Source organism: Acinonyx jubatus, chromosome B2 (genome assembly GCF_027475565.1).
Source record: "Acinonyx jubatus isolate Ajub_Pintada_27869175 chromosome B2, VMU_Ajub_asm_v1.0, whole genome shotgun sequence".
NCBI lineage: Eukaryota > Metazoa > Chordata > Mammalia > Carnivora > Felidae > Acinonyx > Acinonyx jubatus.
In genome coordinates, this window is record NC_069385.1 from 85,863,455 (window position 1) to 85,880,716 (window position 17,262).

Consider the following 17,262-nt stretch of genomic DNA (forward strand, 5'->3'; position numbering starts at 1 on the left):
ATATGCACCCAGAAATAATAAGGCTTTATGGGTAGATGGGGACTGGAGCCTCCTTTTCACCTGGGGCGCATGAGTTCTCTGGGGTTTAAGTGGATGCTACAACATTGAATTTGACTCATCTGGAACCGCTGCAGCCAGAAAATTGTTTGGGAGAGAGGACTCCAGGAGAAAATCAAGATGTGCTGCCAGATTTAGGAGGTTAGGCAATTGGCTAGAGAGAATGCCATCCATACTGGAGAAGAATGCAGTGTGGAGGTTCCCAGAAGTGATCTTGAGAGAGATGCCCTATGGGAGAGCCCATATTTGTTTGTCTGCCATGACATGACAGTCCTCAAGAAGGAATTTCAAGCTGCATTGGCTAAATAAAATGATTTATCCTCTTTCTTCTTTCTCTTCCTTCCTGGCTCTCCTCCTCCAAATTTAAAGAGGTTGGAGAAATAGCATAGCACTTGGGAGAGGATGAAGTAAAGAAAGGATGAAGGTTGAAATTGTAAGACATCCTCACTCCCTCTTCCTTGCTGCCGTTCCCCATTCTATAGATTAAGTTTGGGTTCTAAGGAGGAGATAATCTTAGAATGGATTTATACTAGGCTGGAAATTTACTGAAAAGTATCTTTTTTTTTTCATACCTGAAAGTGACCTACAAATCAGCCAAATGCCCAAAGATCTTATGGAGCCTTCTTTAAGTCAATGGTAAAGAAAAATAAAGTGGTACTGCTGAGCTTAGCCCATTAATAAGTGGTTACAGTAAAATCTTGTTCCTAAACTATACTAGTCTGTTGGTGATATAGGAGGCAGACAAGACTTCGTTGCTCCCCTAAGACCACTATCATATCTCTGAGTTTATTCATAACATTTATGGATATGGGAAGTCTTCCTACTGTGAGTCTCTTGACCTCTGCTCCACCAACCAACCTCTTTGTCTTTATTTGATGTTTAACTTCCAGAGTTCTTACAATCAGATTTGGGGAGGGGCGGACAGGTAGTTCTGCAGTCTTGTAGCTCTGGGCTCACCTCCTTATTACTCTGAAAATCCCAGATGGCAGGCCAAATGAGACAAAGGGGGCAGGGGGGAAGACTTAGTTCCTTTACCCCTCTTCCTTGTCTCCCTTTCCTAGTCCACCCCATACATGGCTTCCTGTCAGACAGACAGTTACCTCTACTTCGCTTTAAGATCAGCACTCCTTGTGAGCCCACACCTTCTGCTCTAGGAGCTTCTGTGCAGAGCCAGGCTCAGCTCTATCTGAAGGCAGCTAAGCCTTCAGCTTGCTTTTTCCTCCTTACTTACAAATGCTTTGCTTAAGCTCCTCTAATTTCCTTTCTCTGCCTTTGCAACACCTGGAGTGTTTTCAATTATCTCAAGGAGTATCATGTAATTCTCAAAAAATTCTTTAGGCCAAATCAAATTTTAAAGCACTTTAATTTAAATAATAAATCTATGCTTTATGGCATTTTAATGAGGGTAGTATACTGCAAAAACAGTTTGAGAGGTGTTATGACACAAGCGTGGATACTGATCTCTTTATATTGTTATCTCTTCCAAATTAAAAATTAAAAAGGCTCAGATTCTCTGATGAGCATGTGAATGTTGCAGGAAAAGGTCTGTAAGACATTCCTGGTACTGCAGAGATGAATGATAACAGAGTGTGCACAGAATGGAGCCAGAAAGAAGGGAGGGATAGGTAAGACCTTTGTTAAGTTGTGGGAACCGTTTGGAGCTTAGATGGAAATCTGCTGCCCCACAACTTTTAAAATTTAGTACATTATACTTGTAAAGTATTCTTCTAAGGACTTTGTGTATATTATTTTATTTAATATGTACAACAGGCTTATAATGCTTACACAGTTATTATCCCTACTTTACAGATGAGGAAATGGAAGTTTAGAATGCTCATCTGAGGAACAGTTTGCAAAGGCAAGAAATTCTGAATCCTCCTCCAATGTACTGCAAACTAGATCTTTCCATAACACATCCCTCTTTATTTTTTTATTATATGAAATTTATTGTCAAATTAGTTTCCATACAACACCCAGTGCTCATCCCAAAAGATGCCCTCTTCAATGCCCATCACCTACACTACCCTCCCTCCCACCCCCCCCATCAACCCTCAGTTTGTTCTGTTTTTAAGAATCTCTAATGCTTTGGCTCTCTCTCCCACTCTAACTTCTTTTTTTCTTTTTTTTCCTTCCCCTCCCCCATGGGTTTCTGTTAAGTTTCTCAGGATCCACATAAGAGTGAAAACATATGGTATCTGTCTTTCTCTGTATGGCTTATTTCACTTAGCATCACACTCTCCAGTTCCATCCATGTTTCTACAGAGGGCCATATTTCATTCTTTCTCATTGCCACGTAGTACTCCATTGTGTATATAAACCACAATTTCTTTATCCATTCGTCAGTTGATGGACATTTAGGCTCTTTCCATAATTTGGCTATTGTTGAGAGTGCTGCTATAAACATTGGGGTACAAGTGCCCCTATGCATCAGTACTCCTGTATCCCTTGGGTAAATTCCTAGCAGTGCTACTGCTGGGTCATAGGGTAGGTCTATTTTAAATTTTTTGAGGAAGCTCCACACTGTTTTCCAGAATGATTACATCAGTTTGCATTCCCACCAACAGTGCAAGAGGGTTCCCGTTTCTCCACATCCTCTCCAGCATCTATAGTCTCCTGATTTGTTCATTTTGGCCACTCTGACTGGCGTGAGGTGATATCTGAGTGTGGTTGTGATTTGTATTTCCCTGATGAGGAGCGACATTGAGCATCTTTTCATGTGCCTGTTGGCCATCTGGATGTCTTCTTTAGAGAAGTCTCTGTTCATGTTTTCTGCCCATTTCTTCACTGGATTATTTGTTTTTTGGGTGTGGAGTTCGGTGAGTTCTTTATAGATTTTGGATATGTGTCCGATATGTCATTTGCAAATATCTTTAATTGCATTTTGCTAATTTGTTTTTTGGGTGTGGAGTTTGGTGAGCTCTTTATAGATTTTGGATACTAGCCCTTTGTCCGATACGTCATTTGCAAATATCTTTTCCCATTCTGTTGGTTGCCTTTTAGTTTTGCTGATTGTTTCCTTTGCAGTGCAGAAGCTTTTTATCTTCATGAAGTCCCAATAGTTCATTTTTCCTTTTAATTCCCTTATCTTTGGGGATGTGTCTGTCAAGCAAGAAATTGCTGCGGCTGAGGTCAGACAGGTGTTTTCTTGCTTTCTCCTCTAGGGTTTTGATGGTTTCCTGTCTCACATTCAGGTCCTTTATGCATTTAGAGTTTATTTTTGCGAGTGGTGTGAGAAAGTGGTCTAGTTTCAATCTCCTGCATGTTGCTGTCCAGTTCTCCCAGCACCATTTGTTAAAGAGGCTGTCTTTTTTCCACTGGATGTTCTTTCCTGCTTTGTCAAAGATGAGTTGGCAATACGTTTGTGGGTCTAGTTCTGGGCTGTCTATTCTATTCCATTGGTCTATGTGTCTGTTTTTGTGCCAATACCATGCTCTCTTGATGGTTATAGCTTTGTAGTAGAGGCTAAAGTCTGGGATTGTGATGCCTCCTGCTTTGGTCTTCTTCTTCAAAATTACTTTGGCTATTCGGGGCCTTTTGTGGTTCCATATGAATTTTAGGATTGCTTGTTCTAGCTTCGAGAAGAATGCTGGTGCAATTTTGATTGGGATTGCATTGAATATGTAGATAGCTTTGGGTAGTATTGACATTTTGACAATATTTATTCTTCCAACCCATGAGCACGGAATGTTTTTCCATTTCTTTATATCATCTTCAATTTCCTTCATAAGCTTTCTATAGTTTTCAGCATACAGATTTTTTACATTTTTGGTTAGATTTATTCCTAGGTATTTTATGCTTCTTTGTGCAATTGTGAATGGGATCAGTTTCTTTAATTGTCTTTCTGTTGCTTCATTATTAGTGTATAAGAATGCAACCAATTTCTGTACATTGATTTTGTATCCTGCAACTTTGCTGAATTCATGTATCAGTTCTAGCAGACTTTTGGTGGAGTCAGTTGGATTTTCCACGTATAATATGTCATCTGCAAACAGTGAAAGCTTAACTTCATCTTTGCCAATTTCGATGCCTTTGATTTCCTTTCATTGTCTGATTGCTGATGCTAGAACTTCTAACACTATGTTAAACAACAGCGGTGAGAGTGGACATCCCTGTCGTGTTCCTGATCTTAGGGAAAAAGCTCTCAGTTTTTCCTCATTGAGGATGATGTTAGCTGTGGGCTTTTCATAAATGGCTTTTATGATCTTTAAGTATGTTCCTTCCACCCCGACTTTCTCGAGGGTTTTTATTCAGAAAGGATGCTGAATTTTGTCAAATGCTTTGTCTGCATCAATTGACAGGATCATATGGTTCTTATCTTTTCTTTTACTAATGTGATGTATCACGTTGATTGATTTGTGAATGTTGAACCAGCCCTGCAGTGCAGGAATGAATCCCACTTGATCATGGTGAATAATTCTTTTTATAAGCTGTTGAATTCAATTTGCTAGTATCTTATTAGAATTTTTGCATCCATATTCATCAGGGATATTGGCCTGTAGTTCTCTTTTTTTACTGGGTCTCTGTCTGGTTTAGGAATCAAAGTAATGCTGGCTTCATAGAACGAGTCTGGAAATTTTCCTTCCCTTTCTATTTTTTGGAAGAGCTTGAGAAGGATAGGTATTATCTCTGCTTTAAATGTCTGGTAGAATTCCCTAGGAAGCCATCTGGTCCTGGACTCTTATTTGTTGGGAGATTTTTGATAACTGATTCAATTTCTTTGCTGGTTATGGGTCTGTTCAAGCTTTCTATTTCCTCCTGATTGAGTTTTGGAAGTGTGTGGGTGTTTAGGAATTTGTCCATTTCTTCCAGGTTGTCCAGTTTGTTGGCATATAATTTTTCCCTGATAATTGCTTGTATTTCTGAGGGATTGGTTGTAATAATTCCATTTTCATTCATGATTTTATCTATTTGGGTCATCTCCCTTTTCTTTTTGAGAAGCCTGGCTAGAGGTTTATCAATTTTGTTTATTTTTTCAAAAAACCAACTCTTGGTTTCATTGATCTGCTCTACAGTTTTTTTAGATTCTATATTGTTTATTTCTGTTCTGATCTTTATTATTTCTCTTCTTCTGCTGGGTTTGGGGTGTCTTTGCTGCTCTGCTTCTATTTCCTTTAGGTGTGCTGTTAGATTTTGTATTTGGGATTTTTCTTGTTTCTTGAGATAGGCCTGGATGGCAATGTATTTTCCTCTCAGGACTGCCTTCGCTGCATCCCAAAGCATTTGGATTGTTGTATTTTCATTTTCATTTGTTTCCATATATTTCTTAATTTCTTCTCTAATTGACTGGTTGACCCATTCATTCTTTAGTAGCATGTTCTTTAACCTCCATGCTTTTGGAGGTTTTCCAGACTTTTTCCTGTGGTTGATTTCAAGCTTCATAGCATTGTGATCTGAAAGTATGCATGGTATGATCTCAATTCTTGTATACTTATGGGCTGTTTTGTGACCCAGTATGTGATCTATCTTGGAGAATGTTCCATGTGCACTCGAGAAGAAAGTATATTCTGTTGCTTTGGGATGTAGAATTCTAAATATACCTGTTAAGTCCATATGATCCAATGTATCATTCAGGGCTCTTGTTTCTTTATTGACCGTGTGTCTAGATGATCTATCCATTGCTGTGAGTGGGGTGTTAAAGTCCCCTGCAATTACCACATTCTTATCAATAAGGTTGCTTATGTTTGTAATTGTTTTATATATTTGGGGGTTCCCGTATTCGGCGCATAGACATTTATAATTGTTAGTTCTTCTTGATGGATAGACCCTGTCATTATTATATAATGCCGTTCTTCATCTCTTGTTATAGCCTTTAATTTAAAGGCTAGTTTGTCTGATATAAGCATGGCTACTCCAGCTTTCTTTTGACTTCCAGCAGCATGATAAATAGTTCTCCATCCCCTCACTTTCAATCTGAAGGTGTCCTCAGGTCTAAAATGAGTCTCTTGTAGACAGCAAATAGATGGGTCTTGTTTTTTTATCCATTCTGATACCCTATGTATTTTGGTTGGCACATTTAGTCCATTTACGTTCAGTGTTATTATAGAAAGATACGGGTTTAGAGTCATTGTGATGTCTGTAGGTTTCATGCTTGTAGCGAGGTCTGTGGTACTTGGTCTCACAGGATCCCCCTTAGGATCTCTTGTAGGGCTGATTTAGTGGTGACGAATTCCTTCAGTTTTTGTTTGTTTGGGAAGACCTTTATCTCTCCTTCTATTCTAAATGACAGACTTGCTGGATAAAGGATTCTCGGCTGCATATTTTTTCTGTTCATCACATTGAAGATTTCCTGCCATTCCTTTCTGGCCTGCCAAGTTTCAGTAGAGAGATCGGTCACAAGTCTTATAGGTCTCCCTTTTTATGTTAGAGCACTTTTATCCATAGCTGCTTTCAGAATTTTCTCTTTATCCTTGTATTTTGCCAGTTTCACTATGATATGTCGTGCAGAAGATCGATTCAAGTTACGTCTGAAGGGAGTTCTCTGTGCCTCTTGGATTTCAATGCCTTTTTCCTTCTCCAGATCAGGGAAGTTCTCAGCTATGATTTCTTCCAGTACACCTTCAGCACCTTTCCCTCTCTCTTCCTCCTCTGGAATACCAATTATGCGTGGATTATTTCTCTTTAGTGCATCACTTAGTTCTCTAATTTTCCCCTCATACTCCTGGGTTTTTTTATTTCTCTTTTTCTCAGCTTCTTCTTTTTCCATAATTTTATCTTCTAGTTCACCTATTCTCTCCTCTCACTCTTCAATCCGAGCTGTGGTTGCCTCCATTTTATTTTGCAGCTCATTAATAGCATTCTTTAGCTCCTCCTGGCTGTTCCTTAGTCCCTTGATCTCTGTAGCAATAAATTCTCTGCTGTCCTCTATACTGTTTTCAAGCCCAGTGATTAATTTTATGACTATTATTCTAAATTCACTTTCTGTTATATTGTTTAAATCGTTTTTGATCAGTTCGTTAGCTGTCGTTATTTCCTGGAGGTTTTTTTGAGGGGAATTCTTCCGTTTCATCACTTTGGATAGTCCGTGGAGTGGCGTGGAACTGCAGGGCTCTTCCTCTGTGCTGCCTGGGGTAACCTGCATTGGTGGGTGCGGCCGCAGTCAGACCTGATGTCTGCCCCCAGCCCACCGCTGGGGCCACAGTCAGACTGGTGTGTGACTTCTCTTCCCCTCTCCTAGGAGCAGAATTCACTGTGGGGTGGCATGGTCCATCTGGGCTACTTGCACACTGCCAGGCTTGTGGTGCTGGGGATCTGGTGTATTAGCTGGGGTGGATCGGCAAGGTGCACAGGGGCAGAGGGGCAGGCTCAGCTCACTTTTCCTTCAGAGATCCGCTTCGGGAGTGGCCCTGCCGCACACGGAGGGAGTCAGACCCACCGGAGGGATGGATCCGCAGAAGCACAGCGTTGGGTGTTTGTGCGGTACAAGCAATTTCCCTGGCAGGAACTGGTTCCCTTTGGGATTTTGGCTGGGGGATGGGTGAGGGAGATGGCACTGGCAAGCACCTTTGTTCCCCGCCAAACTGAGCTCTGTCCTCCCGGGGCTCAGCACCTCTCCCTCCCGTTGTCCTCCAGCCCTCCTGCTCTCGGAGCAGAGCTGTTAACTTATAACCTTCCAGATGTTAAGTCCCACTTGCTGTCAGAATACACTCCCTCTGGCCCCTCCGCTTTTGCAAGCCAGACTCGGGGCCTCTGCTTGGCCGGCAGGCTGCCCCTCCGCCCCGGCTCCCTCCCGCCAGTCCGTGGAGCGCGCATTGCCTCTGCACCCTTCCTACCCTCTCCCATGGACCTCTCGTCTATGCTTGGCTTCAGAGAATCCGTTCTGCTAGTCTTCTGGTGATTTTCTGGGTTATTTAGGCAGGTGTGGGTGGAATCTAGTTGGTCTGCAGGACGCGGTGAGTCTAGCGTCCTCCTACGCTGCCGTCTTCCCAGTCCAAGCCCCCTCTTTATTTTTGATAACAAAGTAAAAGTATTTCTGGTGAGCCTACATTCCTCAGTGAAGAGTGGAGGAATTACATAGTTTGTAGCTACCCTTTATTTAGTACTTTCTATACATCAGTAACTTTATTGATGTAATTTCTAAGCACCTCAACGGTTCTGTAGTTAAAAGAAAGTGTAATGGAGCCAGTTCATACCAGCTCAGGAGAATAAATTGTTAAACTTTCAGAACACTCTATGAGCCAGTTGATTAATATTTTTATTATTAAAAATTAAATTATATAAAAGTATATAAAATAAATTATATTTAAAACAAAGGTAATAAATATTTAAAAACCCATGACTTTTAAATTATTTTAGTACATTTAACTATAAATGACACTCTGAGGTTATTTATGTTTCTTGTGTTCATATCGTGGAAATAGCGTATGAAATTGTTAGCCACCATGCATCTCTTCTCTTCCCAACTCCCTGGTTCAGCAATATCACATAAAGAGTTTCAAATTGGCCATGGTGGCAGTGTAAGTCAGGCTTGAAATACTACTTGTTGGTCATGCAGATCTAAGACAGTGATGCTGTTAATGTAGATTAAATGTAACAGCATTCAGGGGCCCCGGGGTGGCTCAGTCAGTTGAGCCTCAGACTTCAGCTCCGATCACGATCTCCCAGTTAGTGTGTTCAAGCCCTGCTTTGGGCTCTGTGCTGACAGCTCAGAGCCTGGAGCCTGCTTCAGATTCTGTGTCTCCTTTTCTCTCTCTGCCCCTCCCCCACTCTCAAAAATAAACATTAAAAAAATTTTTTTAAATGTAACAGCGTTCAAAGTGCTGCTACAAGCTATCCTTTACCTAATCTCCATTAAAATGGGAAACAACCAACCATTTCTTGCTTCTATGTGTCTGTTATACTGTGAATAGGGCAAGAAGTTTAGGAAATATTCTTGTAGTAGTTGAAAACCATTATTGGATTCAGCAAAGGAGTACTCGTATCATTGACAAATGAGTGAAATTCCAACCTAAGTCTTCACTGTTTCATTTTTTTCATACTCATTAACATAAATGATATCAGCTAACATTCATGTCAAAACTACACTTGTTTGTCAAAGATATGAATGATTTCTTTGCTGAACTGGATATTAATAAAGCATTTATTCAGAGTGTGATATTGTGATACTGTTATTGATAGGATTATAAAAATAGTGGATTTTTAAATAAATAGCAAGTCATATGGAAATTATTATGCTTGCTTAAAGTTTGCAAGAGGAAAGATTGTATACCTTATTATTTATTAGTTATCCATACCAAATATTTAAAATAATCTTATATGTATAAATATGCAAGCATTTTCCCCAGACAGCCTACTGTTAAATACCTGTCTCCCCTGGCTGTGAGAATTACTTCCTATGTTTTACAGATTAGGAGACTGAGGTTCAGTCATCATTTATCCACCAGTTAGTGATAGAGATGGGACCAGTCAGAACTCAGTATGCCTGACTTCAAAATAAATACTCTTTTCTTCAACATTCTGGTTCAGGATTGATAGTTAAATGTGCTATACTGACTTTGCCTTCACTTTTAGGTTTGGATCTGCCAGGTAAAATCGCTTGGCATCTCTCTATATAAGCCTGAGAGTCTTCAGATGAAAGGCAATCTCCACCTCACACACATAGGCTTGGCTGCTTGCTTCCTTGTCTTTCTGTGCCCTCTCCCCATGATCTCCACCAGAACAGAAAAATCAAACGACCATATGAAAAAAGAACAGGTGTTGAAATAAAGAGGGATTAACATTTAAATCTTCATTTGACCACCTCCTAATGTGTGATTGATTTTGAGCAAGTTACTTTGTAAGCTTTACCATCCTGCCTTTTAGGATTGCTGTTCTAAACCTCATATGTGAAAGCCTTGATATATGTCCAGGTCCAGGTAAGAATAGCCATGAATTCAGATGCATCCAGGGATCAAGTAAGAGAACGCAGCTGACCTGAAAGTCAGATAACTGAGTGGTAGGCGTAGCGGTGGCTTAAAAAGCACAAAACTGTGAAACCCATGGCTCTCGATGACCTTGCCTACAGATCAGAGTGCAGCTGGTCTTCTGTGACCTCAGTCAGCCCACGAAGATAGCAAAGTAGATGTGATTTTTCAAAGACATATAATTTGGAAAGGGATCCTAAGAGTACAAAAACCTATGTAGCATTTAGTGCCATTGGAATCTGCAAATTGTCATCAATTTTTGCTTAAGTCAGTTAGTGGTTTGTTGTTTTTTGTTTTGTTTTTTTCTTTTCCTCTTAAACAGAGAGAATGGCCTCATTCTGCTATATATTTTTAATTGATGTGGGCATTTTTGGATCTTATATTTCTAAGCCCATAATTCGGTTACCTTTTTGCTGCTACAGATTTCCTTCAACCTAATCTTCATTAAAGCCAGAAAAAGCAGACCATTTACATTGCTACTATTTAGCAGTGGCCAATCCTCAGCTGTTATTTCAAAGTCTTTATATGACTTCCGTATTGCTTCCTCTCCCAACATGCAAAAGAAAGAAAACATTTGAAAATATCCTAGAATATGCTAACCTGTTTTTAAACTGTGATAAGTTTTTAAAATAAGGACTCTATAGTTTAAAAAATCTCATTAAAAATTGTATGTAAAATATCACATGCATATAAAAAAAGTATAAAAATCTACTGTATTAAAAAACAACCCAAATACCTATGAACCTTGTATCTTCTGCTTTTGGCCAAGATAAAGGAAAAGGAACCAGATTTATACTCTCTCCTGAAACAGTCAGGAAAAAAAAAAAAAAGGACAAAATATTTGAAAAGGCTGGACCAGAACTTGGACATCAGAAAGTGAAGGACTATTATCCCTAAGAGACAGGAGACAAATGAAGTAAACCTATTTGCTTCAGTGTACTATGTTGAGAGAGTCAGAAGGCAGGTAATCCCAGAGGATTCTCTGGGTTGGGGAGACGGAGATGAATGTCTGGGGAGACCAAAGTGATCAGAGTTCACAGAATAGAGCACCAGAGCATACTGCAAGTGAATAGAACACAACCTTTTTTAAATGATTCAATTTATAATGAAACCAAGAACATCAAATAACTAGGTATAAATCTAAAGAAAAATGTATCCTTAATTATTCACTGTAAACTAATAAGAACTATTGAGAAAACTTAAAAAGTACCCACATGAATGGGAAGATATACCATATTCAATAATTAGAAGACTCAATATTGTTAAAATGTCAAGACCACTTCACTATCACCAGAATGACTAAAAAAAGAAAAAAAAAATGTTACTTCCAGATGTTGGTGAGAGTGTGGAGCCATGAAAACGCATGGATAACTGATGAGATAAATTATTAAATAGCTTTGGAAAAAATGTTTGGAAAAATTTACTAAAGCTGACTATGTGCATGCCTGTTATGCAGCAATTACACTCCAGGATATTCATTTAACTAAAAGGCATCTACGTGTTCTCCAGAATATGTATATTTGAATGTTCTAGGAAGTGTGCATAAAAGCCAAAACTTAAAAACTACACAAATGCCTGTTGATACAGCAAAACGTACAAATAAATTGGAGTATACTGCCACAATGGAATACTACACAGCAACTAGAATGACTAATCTAAAACTACGTGAACCAATATGGATGAATCAGAAACACAGAAGGTTGAATGACATAAAAGAAAATATGTATAGGGGTTCACCTCTTTAAATACCTACACACAAAATTAGTCTCTGCAGTTACCTTGGGTGTCAGTAACTAGAAAGGAACATAAAGTCGTCTGGGTGCTGCTGCTCAGTTTCTTGATCGAAGGACAGGCTACACGGGGTGTTTTTTGTTTGTGAAAATTAATGGACCTGTGTGCTTTAAATACGTGCATATTTCTGTATGTTATACTTTAATCAAAAGTTTTAAAAATATTTGGCATCTGAAGTATCAGCTTTACACCACTCTGCAGAAAATGCTACATCTCTAAAACGCTAAAATTAGAAAACGTTTCATAACCAGAGAACAAAAATAAATAAAGCTAACATAATTTTCTAAATAGCATATTTTAAATTATTTGCTACAATGGTTGGTGCATTGACAAATGCAATTTCACAAGCTTACTTCAGCTTTTTGATAGCCCATTTTCTCTTTTCAAAATTGTATCTTTTCTAACTATAAACATATTTTTTAATGTTTATTTATTTCTGAAAGAGAGAGAGAGTGCTAGAATGAGGGAGGGGCAGAGAGAGGGAAACATGGAATCCGAAGCAGGCTCCAGGCTCTGAGCTGTTAGCACACAGTCTGACACGGGACTTGAACCAATGAACTGTGAAATCATGACCTGAGCTGAAGTTGGACGCTTACCCAACTGAGCCACCCAGGTGCCCCTCTAATTATAAACTTATAAAATGCTTATTATACGAAATTCTAAAAGGTGTAGAAAGGTCAAGGGAAGATTATAGAAATAACTTACAATAAGTGAAATATTTCATCATATACATAATTTCAAATGCCTCTCTATATAAACTGTTTATAAATATACATAATTATGGTTCTTTCCTCCAAATATGACATGCATACTTTATATTCCATTTTGTATACTGCTTTTTCATACGAATAATTATGGTATGACTACATAAATGTAATTAAAAATTTTTCCCAAAACACAATTTTAATGGATATATAATAATCTATCATATGACTACACTACATTTTAGTTATCCATTTTATTATTATCTGGGAGCACTAATTAATTTGGTTTCAAATGTTTTGTTATTATAAAAAGTATTTGAGTGAACATCTTGGCACATAAATCTTTACTAATACAATTTACTTAGAATAAACTTATCAAAGATAAATTATTAAGTTAAAATATGCAAGTTTTCTAAGACTAATAAATATCTAAGATTATTTCTGAAGACTTTGGACCAATACAAATTCTTAGTAACTGTGTATAAGAATGGCAGTTTCCCTAAGCCCTTGCCAAAAATGAGCATTTTTGTTTTTGTGGTTTTGGCTATTTGCAAAATAATTATTATAGGTAAAAACAGTATCTCACTGTTTTACTTTTTCTTGATTACTGATGAAAGTGAATATATTTTCTATGGTTATTAGCCACTTGTTTTCTTTTAAACATTGTGCATTACGGTGGGCTAACTTGCTATAATAAAGTTGTTACCATGTAAAGGCTGAAATAAATAGAGGCTTCTTTGTCACCCTTACTGGCAGGTACTAAGTTGGTAGGTGGACATCCTCCACATGGTAATTGAGAGACACAGGCTTCTTTTCTTTTCTGGCTTTGCCACCCACTAAAGCCTTATTGTTGAGACTTGGTCATGCTACACAGGTCTCAATAGGCAGAATGGGGAGGTGAGTGGAGAGCAGGCATGCTAACTCACTGAAAAGCCCTGGCCTCCAAGTGGTACGTCATTTCTGCTCATATGACACCAGCAAGAACTTAAGTCTGTGGCCATTAGGGAAGCTGGGAATGAGTCTAGCCGTATGCCAGACTAGAACTCTGTCACAAGATGGATTCTGTTGGACAGCCACAGTCTCTGCCAGGATGTCCTCTGTCCACCATAATTAATTGGAAGATTTAATGAGTTTCCCTCACAAAATCTTTACATAGGAACAGTAAAAAAAATTAGCTGCTTGTGTCACAAACATGTTTTCCAATTTATCGTGTTCTTGCCTTTGAATTGTAATAATGCACAATACCGTTTAATTATTATAATAAAAATATAAATTATTTCCCTTGAGTGTCCTTGCATTGCTTTAAAATTTTTTTTAATGTTTATTCATTTTTGAAAAAGAGAGAGAGAGAGAGAGGGCACAGAGAAAGAGAGGGAGACACAGAATCTGAAGTAGGCTCCAAGCTGTCAGCACAGAACCTGACGCAGGGCTTGAACCCACAAACCACGGAATCATGACCTGAGCTGAAGTCAGGAGCTTAACTGACTGAGCCACCCAGGGTCCCCATCCTTGTGTTGCTTTTTTTTTTTTTTATAAAGCATTTAATTTCCTACCTCAAGATCTGTCTAGCAGTCATCTCTAATGTCTTTTCTTTTTCTAATAGTTTCATTTCTTCCACTAACTTTTTAATAGCTCTGAACATTGGTGAGGAGAGATCATTTAACTCTATACATATTTTCCCTGTAGAGTTTATCAAATAATCCTTCTTCAAATATTTTGTGATGCCATAATTATCATACACTAAATTCCTATATAGGACTTGTCTATTTTTGGACTATCTAGTCTGCTCTCTCTGAGGTGTTAAGTCTTCTCTCAGAACCACATGTTTCTAATTAATGCAGCTTTTTATTTTTATATCCGGTAGGCCATTTTCCACTCATAATAAAATTTTCCCAAATTTCTTGGCTGTTTTTGTCAAAATAAACTTGAACCTTGAAAGTTCCCAAAACATATTAATATCTCTATCTATATATCATCTATTTTATTATTGACATTCTTAATGAATTGCTTTCAAAATGTATTAACTTGAGAATAACATTAAATTCAATATCTCCAATTTGAAACATAGTATATCTTTCATTTACTCAAGTTTTTTTTTAATATCCCGTGTTAATAGCCACAAGTAGCCAGATAAAACATAAACATTTATTGAGCACCTATAAATGTTTCTGGCACTGTGTTCATTATTGAGATTACAAAAATTGAAAAAGATGTAGTCCATTCTTGAAAGGATTTACAGGTCCAGGGTTTGAGGATATAAATACCTTATTATGTATCACATGTAGGATTACAAAAAAGATGTGTTCAGAAAAATTTTGCAGAATATTTCTTTAAAAAAAATTTTTTTAAATGTTTATTTATTTTTGAGAGAGAGAAGAGACAAAACATTACTGGGAGAGGGGCAGGTAGAGAGGGAGACACAGAATCTGAAGCAGGCTCCAGGCTCTGAGCTGTCAGCACAGAACCCAGCATGGGGCTCGAACTCACTGACCCCAAGATCATGGCCTGAGCCGAAGTCGGACGCTCAACCGACTGAGGCACCCAGGTGCCCCTGCAGAGTATTTCTTTATAAACTTTCCTTTCCATACAAACTAGTCCATTCAGCAAGCACTTGTTGAGTGTTAACAGTGTCATATTTCCTCTTTGATGGTCAACAGGAGAGCCCAGATACCATGCACCCAGTAAATGGACAAGATCAGGACATCCACAACAACAGTATCTCATTTGTACATGGTATAAACATCTCGGCATTTGATAATTACAAATCTATCCATCACAAATATCAATTGGTAAATGTTGGTTAATTCAAGAGAGAAACTTAAGGTGGTAATTATTCTCCAGATACACTATTTAGCCTATTTTGTCCTTAATCTCCACCCATTTTTTCAATTACTTCTCTGTATCTGATTACTTTTCAAATTTAATTTTTAAGTCTTATTCTTACCCTATTTCCTATAAGAAGTGCTGATTTCTTCTTTTTAAATAAACCTAATAAACCATGGTAGAGAAAATAAAAGCAAATATCTGAGAATAGTGTGAGGCTGTATTAAAAAAAAGGAAAAACCAAAGCAGAACCTCTTGCTGCATTGCCCTGCCTGCAGCCTGCTGTGAAGCATTTCCCCTCCCTCACCTGTGTTGATCCTTGCTCATAGGGAGGGGAGTTCTCTTTCTCCTCCCACTAGCCCTGCTCCAGCTTCACATCTGAAACTGACTGAAAAGATGTGATTACGTAGAGTCTCAAGAAACTGAGTTGCTTCCTTTTTGAGATTCTCTCATCATGAGCTTTTTTCCAGAGCATGTATTGAAAGACATTGGTCATTTCCATAAGTTGTCTCTAAAATGTTGCTGACAGCCTCAGAAAACTAGAAAACTAGAGCTAATTATTTCATTCAAAGAGGCTGGTGACAGATGGTGACTACACTTATCCTGGTGAGCACTGAGGAATGTAAAGAGTTGTCAAATCAATACATTGTACACCTGAAACTAATATAACATTGTATGGCAAAGATACTTCAACAACAAAAGAGGCTAACCTGGTTAAAACCAGTGTCATTAAAACCTGTACCTCTGTAGACAAAAATGAACAAAATTCTCCACATTTTAAAAAGATGTAGTATTATTCATAGCTTTTATTTAGAATTATTCTTCCATTGTTTTTGCTGCTAAAAATATTAGAAACTCCGATGCCCAATCTCTTAAATTAATACTATAGTTCCGAAAGAGCAGGTCCTGTGCCTTCATGGACCTCTGATCTTGGCACACCAACTCCCGATCTGGAATTTAGCAGGTGCTCAGTAAACATGGAGCTGCGTTTAATTAAACCCAGTCAATCTCAATCTCTCAATCTAAAGTTTCTCTTACAGTTGAAAGTTAACTCTAAACACTAGGGAATAAGGAGACATTTTCAACTTGTTTTATATATATGCTCTTAAAATTCTTAATAGTCATACTAGAATTCTAGTCTAAATTATAATTTTTGGAACTTTAACATAATACACTACCATTCTACCTGTATCTGCATGATGACAAAGGGTCTGCAGATAATATATTCTCTAGAGTCTATGACATTAATATAGTCTCCTTAGCCTCTATCAGGGTACATTTAGAATTTTCTCCAGGGAAAAGATGTAGATGTTTCCTGTTTCCTACTCTGTCTCCCTAAGAACATGCCAGTGCATAATAATGACGATGTTAGTACTTGTGATACAGCCATCAGCTCTAAAGGGATTAGTAACCAGGGAAAAGGAGTCTCTAATGAGTTGTAATGGAAATCACAAACAATAAATTAAAATAAAGGAAAGCAAACAAACAAAAACCTTCTATAATAATGTCCAGAGGTAGGAAGTATGATACAAGCTAACTTTAATCGATTTTTCTCTTTAAATGTTCAGACTTGGAAGAGAGTAATTAAAAGTTATACTATGTTTTAAGATTTCAGATCTAAAACAGCATTTTAAGGTGTGGAGTAGCACATCTGTCCTTTAAAGGACAGGGGGCAGGTAAGACAAAATTCATCAGGTCGCAATAGCACTTTCTCTTCTAAGCCAGCCTTCAGCTACTTAGTCTTTACTTGCCATCACTCATTCTTGACTTCTGTACTCTGCCTCTCAAGACATGACATTTCCTTTCAGCCACTCTCATTAGAGCCTAATTTTATCTCTTCCAATAAGCCACTGCTTTCATACAGAACATATCAAACACTTGGCCACTCTGTTTCTCTGCTTGGCCCTTGAGTGTTTTTCTGTCCTGTTTTTCAGTCCTGACATGCCCCCTTGTTACCATGGTGATACACAGATGATTCAATCATGATG